Below are 23,235 nucleotides of genomic sequence, written 5' to 3' on the forward strand. Positions count from 1 at the left end.
CCTATCTGAACTGATATTTAATAATTTATTTAGACTAGTTGTCCTGGAGAAGAGGAGTCCTTCACCCACTTGCATCTCTCCTTGTGAACATGATAGGTACCTTCTAGTATATAAAGGACTATCACACAGAAGAGGGATTAGATTTTGCGTATTTGAATCAACAAGTCCAAGCAGAAAAGACAATCAAGGGTCCAACATTAAGCTCATCTTGGTGAGCTCTCCTGCTTTACCATCTGACATATGGTCGTGTAAGTGTCACATAGTTTGGATAGTGGAAAGTGCACAACCCATGCCCCTAACCTCTAACAGAAAGTTCTGAATTACATGATGCCTCCTGAAGGATTAACAAAAGAGAAAGAGCAAAGGTGGACTCATTCATTTTTTACAATGCCAACAAATTATCCAATCTTCTTGTTTAGTGGTCAATAAGAGCTTTTTCCTTTCATTCATGAACTCTTTCATCACTTCTTTCGACACTGCTCACTTTCCTCTAGACATGCTCCAGTTTAAAATGGTTGTGACTAAAATATATCACTTTGAATCTAATATTTTATTCAAGTCCTTCTACCTATTTGTTTAGTGTGTTTAAGTGGGATATCAGGGAAGAAATCAAAGATTAATAACCAAGGCTTAAGCAAGGGTTAAGCAGCAGTATGATATGGTCAGTGAGGTGTTATTCCAGAAGGTGGTTAACAGACTTCAAAGCTAAATAAAGCATTATGAATACATAAAACGGAAGCCTCATGGAAACAAGATGAGAAATACAGAGAAGAAATCAAAACTAGATTTGCATTAGAGCCAAGAGTGTCAGCCTGAAATTACATACCAGGAGGCAATCTTCAGAACCAAAAGAAGCCCTGCCAATATGAAAAACGTCTACATGGTATGATAAAAATCCTTTGGCAATGACTTCCTTTGGATACAGAATTGGGATCAAGCTAGTCACACATAATTTTTCATAGGTTGTGGAGAAAATTTCTTATACTTGTCCTTTTTGTTTTGTTTAGTTTTCACATGAAATGAAAAGGAGAAAAAATTATAAAAAAAATTCCCCTTACAATAAATTTATTTGACAGTCTAATAAAAATGGGGGCACAGAAATTCAGCATTACTAAATATGGTGATTTATCCTGGAAATCATCTGTGTCAAACATATGAACATCTGTTTTGAAGGGATCAGCAATAAGGAATTCCTTATTTGTACTTTTATTAGATAGCCATTTTGGATATAGTAGAATTGGAATACCAGCCAAGGAGTGTTTACATAGGATACCTTTGGAGTGGCAAATATTTCATTATTTCTTCACTGATTATATTTTTATAGAAATCAATCATTCCTTCTTTTTTCTTATCTAACTCATAGACAAAAAGAGAGTAAAGCAATTAAATACTACAACAGGGCTTGTCTAGGATATTAAACCCCTACTTAGAAGTTGATAGTTGTTGGGAATATTAAGAGGAAACAAGTTTGTACATAATAGAGAAAAGACATAGGAGCACAAAGTGAAGATTGCAACCACAGCAAAAAGGAAGTGTAAAGCAGTAAAGAAACCAATTTGCATTTGCAATTTGCAGCTGTAAACGTGTGTAATTATGAGCTTTTAATCTGCTCTCAGATATTGTATACTATCGCTACAATAGCTAAGTAGCTAATTTAATAGAAGAAATAGCATCAACTTATGATGTCTTGACCCCCCCCCATATTCCTCTGTATTTGCCCCCTCTTCTTTTGTCTCTCTTTTCCAATCCTTCTCTTTTTTCTTTTTTTCTGTTCTTAAGTTTCCCATGTTTAATATTTGATCTCAGCAGGTGGTAAATAATAATGTTATTGTCAAGGATGTCAGATTAATTTTAATGCTAATTGAGTAGCAAGATTGGTTAGCATACTTTCCTTACTGCTAATATATTTTTCTTATCCTGATAAAACTATTTAAGTCAATTATAGAATACATCAATAATTTGATTTGCATGTATCTTATATTAATGATGATGACTGAACTTTTAATTTTTTTTCCCATAGCTTGAATTTTATATGTCATCCAACAGATTATAGTTTACCAATAGATCTTACATTTTCCTTAGCCATTTAATCAATTCCTTAAGTATCTGGAAATAGCCTTATTAATAGAAGGTATCCAAATTTTTTTGTGGGATTTAGATAATAACCTAACAAGAATTAGGTCTGTGAAAAAGACGGGTGGTACAGGTAATCAGTTATGAGAGGAAAGGGAACAGAGATATCATTAGATGCTATATTCCATTGCTTCCTCTGTGTGGCTCTAGATCATTTCCAGTAGAGAGAAAACCTGGAAAGGGCTTCCAGATATGCTCTTATCCTTCCAGAAATGTCTGAGGACCATGGGAAAATAAATGTATAATTAATTGTTCAGCCATAGTCAAACAATCTGGACTTTAATTAACTAGTGGAAAATCGTTTAGTGCCTAGCCACCCTAAAGGAGAATAAAAATATAATTTCCCAGCAACTAACTTCTATCATTGCATTTCTTCAATAAGTATAATAGCATTTCATATTTATTAAATTCAAAGGGAATTTAGATCTTAAGTATATATGCCTTGGGTGAATTTTTGACTTACTGTAAAATATTTGACAAACCATTTAGGTGCCTATATTCTTGAACCACTCCATTTGTCAAGTTGAGATATTTTTAACAATCAGATGTGGATGCTGAGGCATAATTTATGTTTGTAAAGTACTTTTCACTTTCTGCCACCTTTCATCTAAATATATCAAACATTTTATTTCTTCTCATGTAATATCTACAAATTGTTATTTTTCTCCTTTTTTTGGAATCTCATTTCCAGAAACTCGTTCTGTGTAGAAGAGCCTCAGTTGGTTGTATATCAATGGAGTGCTTTACTTCGTATTTTTTCAAATCCACTGAACTTGGAGAAAATTTGTGTCTCTGGGTAATGCATATTTCAGTCACAAATTCAAGTTTTGGAAGCAGAATAAGCCATTCAAAGTAAGTGTGGTCAAAGTATGTTTAGGAAGGCTATGTGTCAATATCATATCATGATCAGTGAAATAAACTCAAATGACATTATATTAAACTGCTGCAACTCTTACAATATTCCTTGGCCAAAGTGCATCATACAAGTATATCCATAGATCTTTCTGACATGGATTACTGCAGTTTTGTAAGCTTTAGAAACTATAACTCCTACTTTTTGCCTTTTTGCATCTTATTTTTAATCTCAGTAGAATAAAAATTATATTAATATTAAACACCTGAAGACACTCACAAGCTGGAAAATGCATCATAAAATATATGCACTTGAAAGCTATAAGCATCACACAATATAATAAACTTCTGTTCCAAGGACCTGGCCTCTCTAAAGAAATATATAAGTAAATTCTAGGCCTATTGTAACAGCAGACTAATATCTACACCACTTCTGCTATGCTAAATTCACATTGACAAGTTTCATTTATTAGCTGAACACTTAAATAGCACAGTCTTTCACAAACATTTCTGATAACTCAACTCAAAAAGGCAAATATTATAGCACAGAGCTGCTCTTTCTGTCTTACTACTTTTCTTAAAGGTAGGTGCTTCATAGGAATGCTTGTAATTACAGAAGCTGAAATCACAATTTATAAAGTTGAGTTGTATCATTCTGACAGAAACATGGAAAAGTGGATATAGAGCTGGTCTTGGGATAAAGGAAGCCTGGGTTAAAGTTCTGTTTCTGACTTATAGAGATTATGTGACTACAGGTAAGTTATTTAATTTCTTAGTACCCTAAGAGAACAATTAGTTGAAAAGATTTCATTCTATAATGGCAGACAGATTTCCTCACTAGGAAGTTCTTATACTACCAGAATAGCATGTCTTATCAAATGAAAGAAGAGAGAAACAGACAGACAGGGAAGAAAGACAAAGACATTAAGACACCTCTTAAAGTCTACTGATCGTACCAGTTTTTACTCTTCCTGGTTCAGTAGCCAATAGTCTTTCTTTTTTATTATTTTATTTTTAATATATGGAATAAAACAAGCACCCCATAACATAGTACAATAAAAAGATGATTGCACATGAAACTGCAAATCTACTATGCACAACTTATGATTCCTTTCAAATATACAACATTGTCATGTAAATTTCCTTTTTTCCTCCCTCCTCTCCCTGCCCTAGAGATGGGTAGCACTAGACAGAAATAGTATATTATATATGTATATATTATATGTATATGTAATATAGAATATGAATGTAATATATAATATATACCTAATATATATAATATACTACTTGTGTGTAATATACTATTATATGTATTGATTATACTAATAATAATTGTATATATAGTAATTTATACATATTATTTGTATCTTATATACTAATTTGTTCTAATATATATACATGTGTGTGTTTAAAACTATTCCATCTATACTATCAGTTCTTTCTCTAGATGAAAATAGCATCTTTCTTCATATGTACTTTATAGTTAATTTGGGTATTTAGAGTAGTCAAAATATTTGTCACTTTTCATTTCTATCATTTTATCCAATCTGGTAAATTTAAAATGGTATCTCAAGGTTGTTTCAATTTACGTTTCTCTAATCAATAATGATTTAGAGCATTTTTATATGGCTATAAATTGTTTTGATTTCTTCAATGGAAAACTGCCTGCTCATATTCTTTGACCATTTATGAATTGGGCAATGACTCATATTCATTTCAGTGGTCAATATACTTTCATGGTGTTAAGAATAAAGGATCATCCCCACACATACTCAGCATCCTTGGAATTGTATCAATTGATCCACTGATCACACCCATTACATATTCAGTAATTGCTTACCTTACATTCATTTGACATTGCATGTCAATCCAAGTCAACAAACATTTATTAAGTGTTTACTATATGTCAGGTACTGTGCTAAGAGTTGATAAGACAAATGCACACACAACAATAATAGAGTCCCTGCTGCCAACAAGCTTATATTCTAATGAGAGAAGGTAATACATAAAAGGGACCTGAAGAGCAAGGTGAAGAAGAAAAGGTGTACATGTATGATAATTGTGGTGAAGTCTTATTCTCCAGAGTACGTGGAGCCAGGTGAGGAGGAGGAGCAGAAGGAGGAGGAGAAGGAGGAGGAGGAGGAGGAGGAGGAGGAGGAGGAGGAATCGCCAAAGATTCTACGACTCACTTATCAGAGAAAGAAGGTAAGGAGATAAAGATTCTTCAAATATAGTCTCATCTTAAATATAAAGCAATAACACTGAGTTGGTGAAATGAATTTTTTTTCCTCCATACTAGTTAGTACAGAGCCATTTTAACTGTTATAACAAATTGTGTGGGTCTATCTATCTGTATGTGTGTATGTATGTATGTATGTCTAAAATAGAGATATCTCTTTTAATCTCAACAGAAGCTTTTATTTAAAAAATAATATGGAAAACATTTGGAAAAGAAATCAGGTCCTATGAGCATGTTTATATACACTCACACACCATTGAAATAACATGTTTGGTCCCAACACAAAAACATGCATACACACATATGCACATATACATATACATATGTAATCGAAAAGTTCATAAATGTAATACATCTTAGAATGTATCTTAGAAGCCTTGGAAACTTGAAGTTTCCAGTTTCTTTGTACTGGAACCCTTCCACTATGTCCTTTCAGTGTAACATCTACATTTTTTAAAACTGAAATTGCTTAACAATATGCTATTATGATTACTGCTTATTTCCCTTCATTCTATTTCCCCTGTTGTTTCTTCTTCTTCTTCTTCTTCTTCTTCTTCTTCTTCTTCTTCTTCTTCTTCTTCTTCTTCTTCTTCTTCTTCTTCTTCTTCTTCTTCTTCTTCTTCTTCTTCTTCTTCTTCTTCTTCTTCTTCTCTCTCTCTCTCTCTCTCTCTCTCTCTCTCTCTCTCTCTCTCTCTCTCCAACTCTCTTTCTCTTTCTTTCTCTCTCTTTCTCTCTCTCTCTGTCTCTCTCTCCTCTTTTACCCTGTTCCTCCTCACAAATGATTTGCTTCTGACTATCATCTACCCCAATCTAACCTCCTTTCGAGAAGCACCCCATTTTCTCTTATACTTCTCCCATCCTATTTCCATGTAGGGTAAAATAGATTTCTATACGCAACTGAATATGTATATTATTCTGTCTTTTGGTCAATTCCAATGAGATGAAGGTTCAAGTATTGCCTTCCACTCCCTCCATATTTCCCTCCACTATAATAAGTCTTCCATGCCTCTTCATGTGGGACAATTTACCCCATTCTACCTCTTCCTTTCCTCTTCTCCCAGTGGAATCCTCTTTCTCACCTCTTAATTTTGTTTTTTTTTTATATTATTCCATCATAGTCAATTTATATCCATGCCCTCTGTATGTTTACTCCTTCTAACTCTCCTAATAGGGATAAGGTTCTTAAGAGTTACAAGGATCATCTTCCTATGTAGGCATAAGAGCCATTTAATCTTGTTGAATGCTGTGTGCCTTCTCTTTCCTGTTTATCTTTGTATGCGTCTCCTGGGTTGTGTATTTAAAAGTCAAATATTCTCTTCAGCTTTGGTATTTTTTTTTTGAGGGAGGAAGGCAAGACAATTGGGATTAAGTGACTTGCCCAAGGTCACACAACTAGTACATGTGTCAAGTGTCTGAGGCCAGATTTGAACTCAGGTCCTCCTAACTCCAGGGCTGGTGCTCTACTCACTGCTGCACCTAGCTGACCCAGCATTGGTCTTTTTATCAGGACTTCTTGGAAGTTGTCTGTTTCACTGAGTATCCATCTTTTCCCCTGACAGATTATACACAGTTTTGCTAGAGAAGTGATTTGTGGTTGTAATCCTATATCCTTTGCCTCCAGAAATATATTCCAAACACTCCAATCCTTTACAGGTGTTGCTAAATATTTCATTATCCTGACTCTGACTCCATGATATTTATATGGTTCCTTTCTGGCTTCTTGCAGCGCTTTGTCCTTGACCTGGGAAATCTGGAATTTGGCTATAATATACCTGAAATATTCATTTTGGGATGTCTTTCAAGTGGTATGGAAAGGATTCTTTCAATTACTATTTTACCCTCTAGTTTTAGGATATTAGGGCAGTTTTCCTTGATAATTTCTTGAAGTATGATGTGCAGGCTCTTTTTTTTTTTATTATGAATTTCAAGTAGTCCATGAGTTCTTAAATTATCTCTCCTTGATATATTTTCAGGTCTGTTCTTTTTCCAATGCAAACATTTTCTTCTACTTTTTTATTCTTTGGATTTTGTCTTATCATATAGTCCACTTGCCCAATGTTAATTTTTTAAGGTATTATTTTCTTAATTGAGCTTTTGTCTATCCTTATGTATTTGGCCAAGTCCACTTTAAGGAGTTGTTTTCTTCAGTGAATTTTTATACCTTCTTTTCCATTTGGCCAATTTTCCTTTTTAAGGAGTTATCTTCTTCAGTTAATGTCTGTATATCTTTTTTCTTTTTTTTTGTACTTCCTTTACCAAGCTGTTCATTCTTTTTTCATAGTTCTCTTGCATTTCTTGCACCTCTTTCCTTATTTTCTTCTGCTTCTTATTTGGTTAAAAAAATGAGCTCTTCCAGGAATTCTTTTTTTTGAACCTGAGACCAATTCACATTTTTCTTTGAGGGTTTGTGTGTAGCCATTTTGAAATTGTTGTCCTTTTCTCAGTTTGTGTTTTGATCTTTCCATCACCGTAGTAACTTTCTCTGATCAATTTCTTTTTGTTGTTGTTAGTTAGGGGTTTTTTTGCTCATTTTCACAGCTTCTTTTGTGATTTTTGACTATGTGTTAAATTTGTGCTCTGCTCCTTGAATAGAGGGTCACTATCGCAAGCTTTTTGTACCAGGGAATGTGGTCTTGGTGGTGCTCTGTGCTGGGAATATGGGGCCTCTACTGTCCTGTTCCGTGGCTTGTGATCCTACTGCTAGATAGCTGGGGTGAAGCCTGTTGCTGGCTTGCCAAGGTGCTGCCTGTACTATACTACATTCCCCTCTAAGTAAGCCAGACCTTTCTTGCTGACCTTCTCTTCTGTTGTTTCGATGGCTCCAGAATTCAACTTGAGGCATTATGTCTTTTTAGTTGTTTGTAGATTAATTTGGAGGAGTTCAGGTGAGTTCCTGCTTTACTCCATCATCTTGGTTCTACCCTCTCTATTTAGTAAGAATACTATTTTTAGGAACATTTTAAAATATCCTCTAGCTACATGTGGAAAAGAGAAAGATTAGAGCGCATAGCTCAGTATATTGAGTCACTATTCATTTCCTTTGCTTATACTCTGGCCATTCCTGATTCAGGCAAAAACATGCAAAATACTTAAATACCACATCCTCTTGCTACAGCATGCCTCCTTCTCCCTATAACTTAAGCGAAATGAACAAAGAGATTTCACCATAGTTTTAAAACATTGTGCTATCCCTTAAAATCAGTACAATATTCAACTACAAAATCACTATTAAATGAAGGCTTTCTTTCTGTGGAAAGTATCAAAATGTGTGTTTCTATCTCTAGATATGTAAAGTAGGAACTTGAAAATAAAATGAGTCAATTTAAATGGTGATTCTTCCATTGATTATTATAAAAGCAGATTCTGGAATACATAAACTCCTGTGAAACCTATTGTGCAGCTTTTGTAAATGACCACTTTCAATTGAACAAATAAGTCACTTAAATTCTAAAATAGGCTGTATTTTTAAAAAATATATAAATTTTCATTTTTCAATAAAATTACAATTTTGTACTCACAGATAAAAATAACATCTACAAGAAATAGTTTTTATTTATGCAGAGAATGTTGACATACACTCTTTAACACTCTTTAATATTTATGAAAAGTCATTGTTATATTGACAATATTGAATGACATCAAAACATACTATAATGTGTATATTCTGAAAACAATTTGTGTGTGAATAATTAGTTTCTACAAAGAGGCATATTTTCAGCTTAAGGTAATTATGTCCTGTATATAGAATCACCCTGGTTGAGAAAGTAGCATCAGCAGCAATGGGTGTGCCTTTCCAAATAAAGAAAAAATGTCCTGAAAATATCGAGGATGGCAAAGCAGTTGGGGGTGAAAAGTGGAAAGTTAGGCAGAACATTTGGAAGAAGGGAATTTGGATTGGGTCCTTCTTACTGTGCTCAGCTACCTGAATTCAAAACAAACTTGAATGTTCAAAACAACTTAGTGAAGATAAGGACAGATAGGATTAACCATATCTTGTAATATCTATTAAGTATAGACTTTCTCTGTGAGGCTAATCAATGCTGAGTAGAAAGAGGGGAAAAATAAATCATCCTTTTTCCTTCTCAGGATTAAAGTACATGTGCTGGTGAAGGTACCAGAATTGGAAACTCATATCTAAGATGATTTGTTCAGTTCTTTTTCACTTGTATCTGAGTCTTTTTGACCCCATTTGAGATTTTCTTGGCAAAGATACTGGAATGACATGCAATTTCCTTCTCCATCTCATTTTACCAATGAGGAAACTGAGACAAGCAGAGTTAAGTGACTTGCCCAGGGTCACACAACTAGGAAGTAGATGGAGCCAAATTTGAACTCAGGAAAGTGAGTCTTCCTCATTCTAGAACCAGTGTTCTATCCACTGGGCCACCTAACTGCTTATTTAGGATGATAGCCTCAAGGAAAAGATAGAGGAATTAAGTATTAAAAAGAAATCAGGTATAGACAGGGGAATGATGGAGAAGATGAGGAATTGGCCATTAAAGTAGTGAGACTCCTTGGACTATATCCTTTAATTGCTTGGGAATTCTAAGAGTGTCCCAAGGCTTAATTCTGGGTCCTATTTACTCATTCTACAATCTGAATTAAATAAAAGTTGGACAGAGAAGAAAGCCCCATGCAAGGTCAAGGGATGGAAAACAAAATTGAAACAGTTTCTGCCCTCAAAGAGCTTATTTAAAAAGAAGCAGTTAGTTTTAAGTGAAAAGCTGGTGGATGTTTTGTATATTGGTGATGGTTCTCTTATATTGCCCATAGTTATACTTCAATGGTTTGCAATTTCCACAGCATGTCCACTCACTCCAGTAACATCTATTCTAACACCCTATGAATTAATAGGTTGGCTTTGTGAATTGCTATGGCCAAAGGGGGGAAAATAACCTGGTGGTCAGCATAATGAATTTAGCAATTTGAATTTAGTTAGATTGCATCCCAATGGTCTGTCTGGCTCACCAGACCCATATTCTAAACATTTCCAACTTGGAAAATCCTCCAGAGATTTTTGTCAACTTTTATAATTTATAGAGCTCAGGGTTCCCTCCATGCCAGAGTTAGATATTAGCAAAGGATTTTAGTGGAAATGTGGGCATAGCAATTAAAATTAAAGAACAAATATTTTATGTCAGAATTTCTTATTTATATGGGTTCTCTCAATAAATATGCTTCACCTTAGATTTTATTAGTAATCGCCTAGTGCTGTTAAAGGCATTTCTTTATTTTATATTTTTATCCATCACTCCATCCTCGAATCTGTCAAGCCATTTAGTTTGACCTCTTCTAGTTACTAATTCATTTTCTAACATGTAAAATAATTCTTCCTTTGCAAGTAGGACATTGTCCCTCATTTAGAGTCTTTAAGAAAATACTGAATGACCACTACTAATCAGGTATCATGTAAAAGGTTTTTAGGGTAGAATAGATCTCCTCTGAGTCTCCATATAATATTATGTTCTGGGCTTTGTATACATACCTCATCTCTCTATTACATTTTTAATTTCTTGAGATAAAAACAAATAAACATTTATAGGCATGTGCTCATGTGCATATATGTATATAATACATAAATCATAATGTCCTTAGGGTTTAAACCAGAACTTATGTACAATAGTATATTGAATTGATTTAATTATACTCAGTAAATTTGTGTTTTGTTTTGTTTATTCTAGGATGGAGATACATGCCAAAAAGTATGTGCTTAGTGTTTCTTGGTTGATAGGGAGTCTTTATTCCCTTTCTCTATTTTTCCTCCAAGGAACATAAAGGTTTCAACCTGGGGCCCTACAATTGCATTAATCATTGCATATGAAGGACCTGAGTTTAAAGCATAAAATCACCAGGATAACCAAAACCAAAACAAACAAAACCTTTTTTTTTTTAAACTGAAGGTGATAAGCACTCAATTCTGGCAGTAGTGAAAGCCCTAGTAAACATTCTTTGAAATGACTACAGGAACCTACAATAGCATTGACTCAATTCTGAAATATATGTGAATATGACAATAATGTAGTCTTTTTCTCCCCTCAGATCTCCATTATGTACAAAGACAAAAGGGACCTCATTTTTCTAGTAGCAGAGGGCATTTCCCACAAAAAAATCCCAAATAATGATTATCTGCATAGGAAACAGTTTTTTTATCTTCATTCACACCTTATGAACAAATTAAGGCAGTTCTTTCTCTCTTTCTTTTGAGTCTTTGAAGTATATGCCTTGTAGTGCTAATAATGGGTCCATGAAAATGCAAAATTTAGTGTCTTTTTGAGCATAGTTCCAAATATATTTCCAGGATGTATCAATAAACCCATAGCTCCCTTAACAGCAAATGTGTGTCTATCCTCCTACATTTCCTCTAGCAATTGTCATTGTGTTTTGATGTCATCTTTTCTTCAGAATTGTTTTAATTGGCATTTCTCTCATTATTATGATTTGGAACATTTAAAAAAATTGGTTGTTGGTAACTTATTTTTCTTTACTTCAGAACTGTGTTCATAACTTTTGACCATTTGATCAAGAAATGGCTCTTGTTAGTATATATTTATATCAATTCTATATATATTGTGAAATTAGATATATATTTTGTAAAAATTACTCCAAACATTTTTCTGGTTAATCACATTCTAAAGTTTATTACCATTGATTTTGTCTCTTCAAAAACTTATTACTTTGTTATATCATCATTGTCCATTCCATATTCTGTGATCTTCTGTATTCGTTGACTAATCCCTATCTATACCAAGAAGTTTTTCCTTCCATACTTATACAATTTTGCCTTTTATTACATAGTTCTTATATGATTTGTAGTTATTTTATGGTATATGATAGGAGATGTTAGAATAAATCTAATTTATGCTAAACAGAATTGTGATTTACTAAAGAACTACAAGTTACGCTTCATATCAGTATTGCTGAATTCTTAAAGTTTATTTTAGAAAGATATAACAAAGTTCAATTTCTTCTGATTCTTGTCAGATTCTGATTTTTGTTTTACTTTTCTAGTATCTAAAGAGTATCATGTGATTTTGATGATTACTAATTTGTAGCGAATTTTGATATCTAATATTGCTAGACTTTTTTTCCTTCCTAATTATTTGTTCATTATTTTCTCCTGAGATTTAAAATTTTTCTTCCTCCTGATGATGTAAATTACTAGTTAATCTAGTTCTATGAAGTTATGTTGGTTGATATTACACTGAATCTATAGATTTCTTTGGGTAATATTTTTATTTTTCACTATAGTGGGCTAACTGTAAACTATCAATATCTTTCTAATTAAAAGTTCTATATTGCATGAAGAGTAAGATGAGGACTAGAAATGTTATCTAGCCCATGCTAATTTTCAAAAGTTTTCAAAAATAGGAATTATGTTACAGGTATAGAGTAGTAACAACTGTTTCCAACAGGCCAGAATAATAAGCAGACAAAATGTAATAGTTTAATGAATTAAGGATGGAGAGCATGTATTCCTAATGTGCTCACTCCACTCCCTTCCTTGAGGCTCTTAGGCTCTGGTAGAGTGAATAGTTTGACAAACCTATTTATTCTCTGTGATTTATTCAACAATTTTCAAATTTATGCTTCAGTCTCTGATGTCACATCCTGATCCTGCCCTCATCTCACCACTTTTGGACAATAAACAGCATATTTCAATCATTCCTTTTCACTTGTAGAGGAGGAAAACATATAAGAAAATGAGAGCATATTCTACCTAATATGAAAACATCCAGCCAAAAAAAAACCACTCCAAACTACAGAACAGAGGCAACTAGGGCAAGGCATAAGAGATTGTGTGTCTGTCTGTGTGTGTGTGTGTATGTGTATGATTGAAGTGAGTGGAGTTAGATTACATGCCCAGAGATAACATAATCACATCAATTGTGGCCTTTTAAAAGTAAATTCCAAAACGTGTGAGGAGACTCAGACAGTTTTGACAGAGAACCTAGCATGAGAGAAAAGAGTAAGAAATAAGAGATGGGGAAATATAAGGAAGAAAACAAGACCCAAACCACCAATTATCTTAGGGAGAAGAAAAGTGAAAAACCTAGAGCACAATAAATCAACAAAGAATATATTTAAACAGAAAAGAAAATTTGCTAGTCAGATACTTAAATGATTGTAAATATCTCTAAATAAACATTGCAATATAAAAGAAATTGGAACATAATCCCCCAATTCCCAAGAGAGCATAGTATAAGAGCAGGATGCTTTTAAATGGTTCAAGACAAAAATCTGAATCATAAAAGAAGTAAAAGTAAAGAAATGGCAGAAATTGTGGGCTATATCAACACTGTATCAACACTTGACACATATACTAGCTGTGTGACCTTGGGCGAGTCACTTAACCCCAATTGCTCTGCCCCCCCAAAAATAAAAATGTGTGACAAATGAAAAGTTTGAGATACATAATTTCTGCATAATTAGTGATCATTTTATTAATTAGGGCTAACAAATAATTAATAAAAGATATCAATGACACTATTAGTGACCAAAGACAAATCATGGAGGCCATTCAATGCTTATATACCCTTGGAAGAGTGGGTGTTTCTGAAAGGCAGAAGTCAACTCTGACTGATTAACAAGTAATGAGAGAATTAATATTATCATAAGAGGGGGCATATTCTGATGAGGGGCTAGGTAAGTCACTCTGATCATGTGACTGGTGGACAGAGACTCATCACAAGCCAGATCACTCCTACCTCAAAAAGGATCTATCTTCTACCAAATCAATAAACAATGAACAATGATGGAATAAGAATTCCACCTAGATAATATTGTCTTTGTAAGGTCTTCTAGTTTGGGTAGAGAGAGAAAGAAGCAAGTACCCAGAGCAATTGGACAATCTCATCTATCGGCAATGTCCTTCACAAAGACTGGGCTTTGAATGAGGAAATAGAAATGGGGAAACCCTGGATCTCCTCAATATAAATTGGTTATCAATAGTCATTTCTCTCAGAAGTGAAAGAGAAAACACATAATAGATAAGAAATACAAACTTAATAATTTGAAGAACAATGTGGAAAATGAGAAATGAAAAGCCTTAACATTAAAACAACATATGATATTTATACAAGCAAAACTCATTGATCTTGAAGATAGAATGTACAGAGACAACTTAAACATTATAAGCCTTACCTCCAGACAAAACCCATTTTGCAGATCAAAAAACAACAACAAAAAACACACAAAACCCCAACATGTGTTATAATTAACAATTGCCATCATTCTTCCCCCACAAAAAGGAAAGGGAATAATATGTTTCAAAAAGCAAGGGAACTTAAGTTGTTGCACAAAATAAAATACTCTATAAATCTGAACATAAACAACTATTTTTTTTAAAGATCCAAATAAAAGAGAGGTTTTTGAAGTATCAAAAAATTGAGTAGATTATTTGCAAACCTTCAAATAAAGTAACACAAGAAAGGTGAATAAGTAAAATTGCCAAAGAAATCAAAGTTACATGTGTGGGTTTTGTGTATGTTTGTTCCAACATCTCTAAATTAGATTAAAAGGAGAGAGTGGGGGAAGAAGCATAAAAAAGACAATTGTGGGGAGATTAGAAAAAGAAATAATAAAAACAGAGGGACTTAGAAGTTATTTTTAAACATGCACAAGTGTATAAAGATTAAAGTGGAACTTAAATATGAAAATTGTTGGTAGAGAAACAGGCTTGAAATAACATAGACTAAATACCAGGAGCTAAACTTCACATTTAGACACAAACAGACACACAGACACAGACACACAGACACACAGAGACATGAGCACATGCACACACATGAGTCAATGTAGGACTAAGCTGGAGAATATGAGTATGTACAAAAAGTGAGGGGAGCATAGAATATAAAAGGGAATATATGATATATTTTTTTCAAATGAATACCAAACATTGGAGAGAAAATGCTATATTTACTCAATAAGGAAAGGAACTTTAAAAGAATGGATGAGGTGACAAAGGGAGGGAATAAAATGGACGGGGTAGGTCGAGTATATAGGCCATGATGTTAAAATGATCCCTTTCCAATGGAGGAGGAATGTAATTGGAAATAGGTGTATATACACTTGCACACACACACACACACACACACACACACACACACACACACACACACACAGTATATTGTGTGCAATCTGCAGGAATTTTGTCCTCACACCACTTCCTCTGAAGGAATGGTGTACATTCATGAATGGCATTCTAGTTCTGGCAGGGGAAAATCAGAGCTCCTGGAGATAATAAGGAACTGGAAAGATGGGAGGGCATGGATATAGGGAGGAGATTCCATGACATATGAAAAGGAATATGATTATGGGGAATGCAGAGGGTACATATGGAACATATGTAAAGGGACATGAGTAATTTCTACAGTGAAGCAATATTTTTAATCCCTTGTTGTTATTTATTCATTTTTCAGTAGTCTCTGACTTATTGAAACCTCATTTGGGGTTTTCTTGGCAAAGACATATGGTCTGCCATTTCTTGGAGTTGAGTACAACGTGACAGAAAATAGCATTGAGGTTATGTTTTTAAGTAAGAGTTGTTTTCTCTGGAGATGAAATGATTTATAAAGGATTCACATTATATATCTCATCAAGAATTTGAAGGATAGTCATATGTGTAGAAGAGAAATTAGAATTCTTCTGGTTGGCCCTGGAGAGCCTAATAAGGAGCCATAGGTGGAAGTTGCAAAGAGAAATTTTTGGTTTGGTGCAAGGACATTCTTCCTGATAATTAAAATTCTTCAAAAATGGAATTAGATGCATCCAGAATTAGCAGATTTAATAATAAAAATAATAGCTAACATTTATATAATACTATGTACCAAATATTTTATTTGATCCTTATAGCAACCCTGAGAGGTAGATGCTATTATTATCTCCATTTTACAGATGTAGAAACTGAGGCAAACAAAGTTTAAATGATAGCTAATATTTACCTGAGGCCAGATTTGAACTTGAATCTTCCTGGCTTGAGGCATAGTGTGCTATCCACCGTACCACCTACTGCTTCATGATATGGACCTAACAATATATCTTCAAGTAAAAACTGGTTTAGGACTTCCCAGGTATTTGTGATGGAGAATCTTTTTTCAGATATAACATTAGGCTAGGGGGCCTTGGATATGTCTACTAACTCACAAATTCTCCAATTCTGTTATTATATAAAAATTGACCTTCCTTATATATATTTATTTTTCAAAATATCATGTGTCTAAGGACATAGTTAGATGCTAGGGTAAAGTGAATGTTTAATTTTTTTTTTTTGGAAAGTGGTGATTTTTCCCCCAGCATTGTAATGTGTAAATAAAAATAAATTCAATTTAAAAAGGCATCAGTGGTGGGTGTCCATAAGTCTACCTTTGCTGGGTTGTAACGGCTTAGTCTGATAATACCAATCATCCTCTCAATATGCATTTAACAATCAGTGTATATTGGTAAGTGCTAAACAATTTAATGTCCAAAAAAGTGTGGAAAAATAATAAATGCAGATAAAATTTTATAATTAAGCTACTATAAACCTCTCCCAGATTAGCCAAGATCTCATAGGACTATTTTAAAATTAATAGCAGTACAGGAAAATTTGTACAACTCTACTTTCCCAAACTTTTGCAAGTAGGTGCTTGTTGCTTATACTTCAGACAGTTCTTATAGGAGAGTATCATTATTTTAATTAATAGAAGGAGAAATATTCAGAGAGAAGGTGCTTAGGCTAAATCCTAATGTTACAGATTTTGAGAGTAGGGCCACTGAACTCAGTTCAACCCAATCAGTTTAATGGGATGGTATTTCCCAGGACATACTTTAATATCTTTGGTTAGAAATAATGAACTATTCAATCATTTTAAACTTGTTAGGGAAAACTTCTATCCAATGACTATAATTCTTTCAAAGGGCAATCAAAAATATCTAAGGCATAAAAGTTCTCTGTCTTGGTAGCTAAGTGGCACAGCGGATAGAATATTGAGCCTGGAGTCAGGAAGGTTTGAGTTTAAATGTGGCCTCTGACAATTACTAACTGTGCAACTCTGATCAAGTCACTTAAACATTTTTTTTTTACTTCGGTTTCCTCAATTGTAAAACGGTGATAATAAAAGCATCTACCTAATCAGCTTGTACAATTCAAATGAGATAATATTTTTAATAAACTGTAAAGTTCCTGGTACATTAGACACTATATAAATGCTTATTTTTTCTTTCTCTTTAAGTTTTTTTTTTTCTCTTTAAGTTTTATAGACATAAGAATAGTATGTACATACAGAAATTTGAAGAAATGATTTTACCGTTTAATGGCACGTATTAAAATCTTATTTTACTCAGATTCTAATCTTTTCATAAAAGCAAGGAATATTTAAAATCTGCTTGCACAAATGTAAAAAAAATTCTTGGGAGAAAAGGCATTCTTTGTTGCAAAATATACAGAAGCAATATCTAACTTTTTTAATTTGTTCCAACAACAGGATGACTGAGGTAACAAAGCTGGATTCTTGTTCTTCTGTTCCTGGATATTTTTCATTTTGGACTGTTCACTTCCCCTGAGTTGGCATCGATCCCCACTTCTTCTAAGACTGCCTTTGATATTGATTCAAATCACTTGGCTGGGAAAATTGAACAGCAGCGTGTTTGGCTGGCTGGTTGGCAAGCTGGCATAAAGCAAAACATTTCAAGGTCACTTTCAAAGTGCCAAAGGGAAGACTGGCCCTACATTTGAATGTTTAATATTGGGTCTGTTTTCCATAATCTTTTTTTTTGTGGCACCATATATGCTTTGTCAAATGAAAACATTTCCACTTAAAATGGAAACAATGGAATAGCTGACCTATAAATAATTCCTCTCTTTTGAAATGAAATCAAAGTTCCCTTGAAAAAGTAGCTAAATTTGTTAAAGAGTTGAAATGAACTTGCATCAGCCAATTTTATATTTTTGTCCTCACTTGACTTTGTGAACATAGGAATCTTCCAAGTTTATAATGGCCTCCTGGCAGTGGGTGCCAACATTCAGTATAAGCAAGAGGTGCTTTTTCATTGACATTGGCAACCCAAATAAAATTCAGATTTCACTGATCATAAAACAATACACAAAATCACTTAAATAAATATCATTTTTCATTTGTTGTTTCCTTTCTTCTTTATGTTTCTTCTACCAAGTGACATTTTTATTCAACCCACTTCCTTACACACAGGCACATAATAGGTCAGATTTTTTATTTAATTTCAAAAATACCTACATATTAGTTCCTTAAGGTTTCAATTAATTCTTTCCTCAATATGTAAACAGAATGCCCTACAAATTGCTATATATTCATTAAGTACTTAAAAATACTTGTTAATTCATGGCTTGCAATTTTTTTACTTGCATACCTCCTTTCCCAAAAGAATAGAAAAGACCCACATTGCTCTTCAGATAAACACACAATTGCCTTGTTTTTGTATCCGTTCAAATTGGAAATTGTGTCTTTGTTTTTACTGCTGCTGCTGGTGGCAGTGGTGGTGGTGGTGGTGGATTTAAATTCTCTTCTTTCATACTTCCAGATGGAAACATTCCAGAAGGATATGTGATCTTTCTGTATTCTCTTCTTAACTGGTCTTTACTTTTTCTATCTCCTTTCTCTCAATACACCTTCTTTTGATGATCTTCTCACTTGCCCTGGACCTACACCTTTATGCAGATGACTTGCAGATTTATATATCCTTCCCTAGTGTCTCTCCTCAATTCTAGTTTAAAATCACCAACTGTCCATTGAGCACTTCCAATTTGACTTCCCCATAATATCTCAAAGGCAATACACCTCCCAATGTTTTATTGTGTTCTGCCCCAAAACCTATTTTTTAAATTTCTATTCCTAGGAGAAATCTCAGATTTCTATCTTTCAAATAATCCAATTTTGCAAACTTTGGTTCATCCTCAACTCAACCAAGTTTTCTCTCTCCCCACACATTCAATCACTTGCTAAATTTTGTTTATTCTGTATCATCCTTCTTACATCTGTTTATGTCTCTGCAGTCACTTCATTTACATGGTTACCAACCTAGATTAGACTCCACTTACTTGGATTATGACTGGGACAACAGTCTCCAGATTGTTCTTCCTATCTTCTGTTCCAATCTATTCTGCCCCAAAATATACATACATACATACATGCATATATATATATATATATATATGTGTGTGTGTGTGTGTGTGTGTGTATACATATATATATATATATATATATATATATATATATATATATATATATATATATATGTAACATATACATATAGCTTACCAAAACTTAGGTCTGTTCAAAAAGTGCCAGTGGCTCTGTTTCCCTTACATTAAAATGCACAATTTTCTCTTTGGTACTCACACTCCCATATAATCCAGTATCAGTCTACCTGTCTTTCTTCATTATATGCTATTGTCCTTCACATACTCTACATTCCTGTCAAATTAGCCTACTTACTGTTTCCTCTGTATAACTTTTCACCTCTGATTTCCATACCCTTGCAAAAGCTAACCCCCTTGCCTGACTGTATTTTTTCCTTTTGTCTGTCCCTTAGACTCCCCAAATACATTCAATACTCAACCTAAGTGAGACCTCTTTCAATAGGTCTTTCTTTATCTTTGTAGATGCTAATAGCCTTCCTAAAATTATATTTAATTTACTTAATATGAACCTTTATGGGTGTAGTATGGATCTATGTGGAGCTATTTTCCTAGCCCTTTATTGGACTTGAGGGGTGGTTTCCAAGAAGATACTTACTACATTTCATTGTGGTGATTTTCTAGTCCTATAACCTATGAACCCAGCCCCACTGAGCTTTCTTTATTATCAATTTATGTCAATTAATATCTATATTTAATGAAGTTTTAGAAAGTGGCATTTATTAAAGTGAAATTATAAGCAGTAGAAAATATGCTTTAAAATGGCCATGACTTACTCTATCACCTTTATCAGATAATAATGGATTTAAATGGATGCCTTTGGCATCCAAGGGAAAGTAAGCTCGAAAGAAGAACATGTGTGGCAACAATGAGAAGAACAACTCACAACTTCCAGAAGTCCTTTTGCTATAGTCATCACGATGTTACCCTTAGAAATATAACTTCTCTGCTGGGCTCCTTAGGGAGACTTGACTTTCCTTTTGCTCTTCATACCCAGTCTGGCCTTGCCTGCCAAAGCAGACACTGATATCAGCTGTTTGAGAGTTCTGCCTAGGACCTTGGTAAGAAGTTCAAAATCTTCCACATTCTTTGAAGCTCAGGATGTTTTGCTCTGGGCATGGTGGGAGTTGGGGGAGGACACTGAGGATAAGGTCAAAGCCAGTGTTCTCCTCTCTCCTAAGTAATTCCTTTTGGGGGGCCTGGCATGAAATAATTTTTTTTTTTTTATGTTGGAAGATTCTTGAATTCTCTGATTTTAAACTAGGCTGATGATTTATTAAAAGTCCACAAATCCCCTAACTTATCAGAACAGACTTCATGTCACTTATGTCCAGGCTTGTTGACACCAACTTCATGCTTTTGATGGTTGTTTCTCCATAGTATATAAACAGCTTTTGGTAGAGGAGATGCTGCATTTTTTTCCTTTCTAACCCAATTACCTAGCAATGTACCTGATGTAGAATAGGTTATTAATAAATAATTTTTGATTGCATGATTATATGAAACGGATTTGCTGCTGATATAGTTAATTTAAATATATTCATTTAAAAAAAACCTGGCAAAAGGAAATGTTGAGCAGGTCAGTAGTTTAAATGACCCTGAAAGACTGAGTTGGAGAAAATCATAAAGGATATCTAATTTAAAGCCTTCACTTTTTACATGAGAAAACTGAGACACTGAGATGCGAAATGAGTTGGCCCATGTCATAAATCCATTCATACAATGAGTAATTATGTTCACATTCCAAGTTCTTGGTCTTCTGGAGCCTCCTGGGTGTTCTTTTCCCATGCACACTAGAGATTTCAGAAAATAATAATGCGGTATCTACTAACTCTATCCCTACATAACATTGTTTAGAGAAAGTCATTTCCATAAAGGGTACTACTCTCAAGTCTAAGCTAATTTGGGGGGTGTTAGAAGTCAGGGCCGATCTCTTCCATAGAAACATATATATGATGCTCATATAATAAGAAATACTTGAATTTTATAAAGAACTAGAGACAATTTGCAGCACTTAAAGTCTTGAAGATCTATAGGTAAATAAGACCGGCATTTAGTAGTATGCAGTTTACAGAAACCTGGGAAAAGAAGGGGGACAAGAATATAAATGGACAAAACAGGAATCAAGGAAGCATAAGCAGAGATAGAATTATATATTCTATATGTATGTATATACATATACATGTACATGTGTATATATAGATAATATACAAGATACAAATGTTATTAGTCTATAAGATTCACAAGCAAACCGAATCAAAAGTATTTAATAAAATGATACAATATTTTTTAAAAAAAATAGAAACAGTATTTTGCAAAAAAAAACCACATATAAATTCTGGCAGATTTTCATACAGATATATAGTACTTCAGTGGTAAAAGTAGATGCATACAGAGAACACAAATGGAAAGACATTCATGTAAGTAACATTTATGGTCAAGGCTCATGAATGGATAGACAACTTTCTCCAAAGCCTGTCAAGGTCTTCAAGTAACCATTCTCATAGAGAACCTGTTTCCCACCTGCCTCTTAATTTTCCCCAGAGGTCAATATATTGATCTCTACAAGATGATATCTGACTAGGATGTATTTTGCACTGATTCAGGCTCAGCTGAAATCTTTAAGAGTATGCCATCACATTCTTTGCTCATAGTCTATTATTTCTTTTTATTTTAGAAAAGTAGGAAACTATTCACTCTCTCCTTACTTATGATGCATATTCCCTAAATTTCAGAGTATTGAACTTGTAGTGGTACTACTAATAATGATGATTTTGCCCAATAGGTATAAAATCACTCTGGGATAGTAGTGTCAGATTTTAAACCCTGACTTTTCTTTTCTATTTTTTATATTTATAATTGGGTGAATGTATCAGTAAGGCAAGATTCATGATATTGATGATGACCATGAAAATGCCTGTATACTTCAGAATCATAAAAAGAAGAGACTCTTTATGTAGCAGGCAGAAGAAGTAAATCACTTATTCAGACACCAGAGGATCAAATCCCAAAACCAATAATTCCAATTCAACATAGAAACAATTGTATCCCAAAACCAGTAAGTGTACTTCAATGTAACAGCAAAGAAATTAAAACAGAATATCATAGCAAGGAGCCAAGCCACGCTGTAAACTTCTCCTCTGCTGGGGCCTTCCCATAAATACTTACTCATGAATCCCAACTGTCTCCTTGCTCGTGTCCTCATCCTCTCCTCCTGCTGTTCTGAAAGCCATTCCAGTTTTCTCTCTTCCCTTGTCCTTCTCTCTTTCTCTGTGTCTCCATCTGCCTCTCCATTTCTATTTCCTTGGGCTGAATTCTGAGATTAATGGCTACCCTCAGGGCATATATGCCATTCTATGGGCCCAGGGCTTAGCACCTGCATAGCAAAAGAATGTGGCCCTGGGGTTTAGCACGTACTTAGAAAAAGGGTGTGGGCCTTCCTATAAACAAGCCTCCAGTAATCATGCTTCCCTTAACTAGCCCTAGCTGGGTCCTATTAAATGGGTGGGGAAGATCTTTAATCACAATTAGCAACACAGTAGACAAAACATAAGACTCTATCCTTGTTTTCTGTGTGCCAGCATACTTGGCCTCTTCATATAGATATACGACAAATCAAGATCTGAAAGGAGCTTTCCCCCATATCCTTATCTTTATTCAGTATTGGCATATACCTTAAAAGAACCTAGAGTTCCCATTGTACCATGATAACAAGGTTTTACTACATCTTTACTATGTGTCTTTGGTTAGGTCAGCAAGTTTCAAAAACTCCATTCATCCATAAAATGGGTATACTCCCCCCCCACGTAATTGCATAAATGTTTTTAACAAATTGTAACAACAATGCTGCTTGCCACTATTG

This window comes from Trichosurus vulpecula, chromosome 1 (genome assembly GCF_011100635.1).
Source record: "Trichosurus vulpecula isolate mTriVul1 chromosome 1, mTriVul1.pri, whole genome shotgun sequence".
NCBI lineage: Eukaryota > Metazoa > Chordata > Mammalia > Diprotodontia > Phalangeridae > Trichosurus > Trichosurus vulpecula.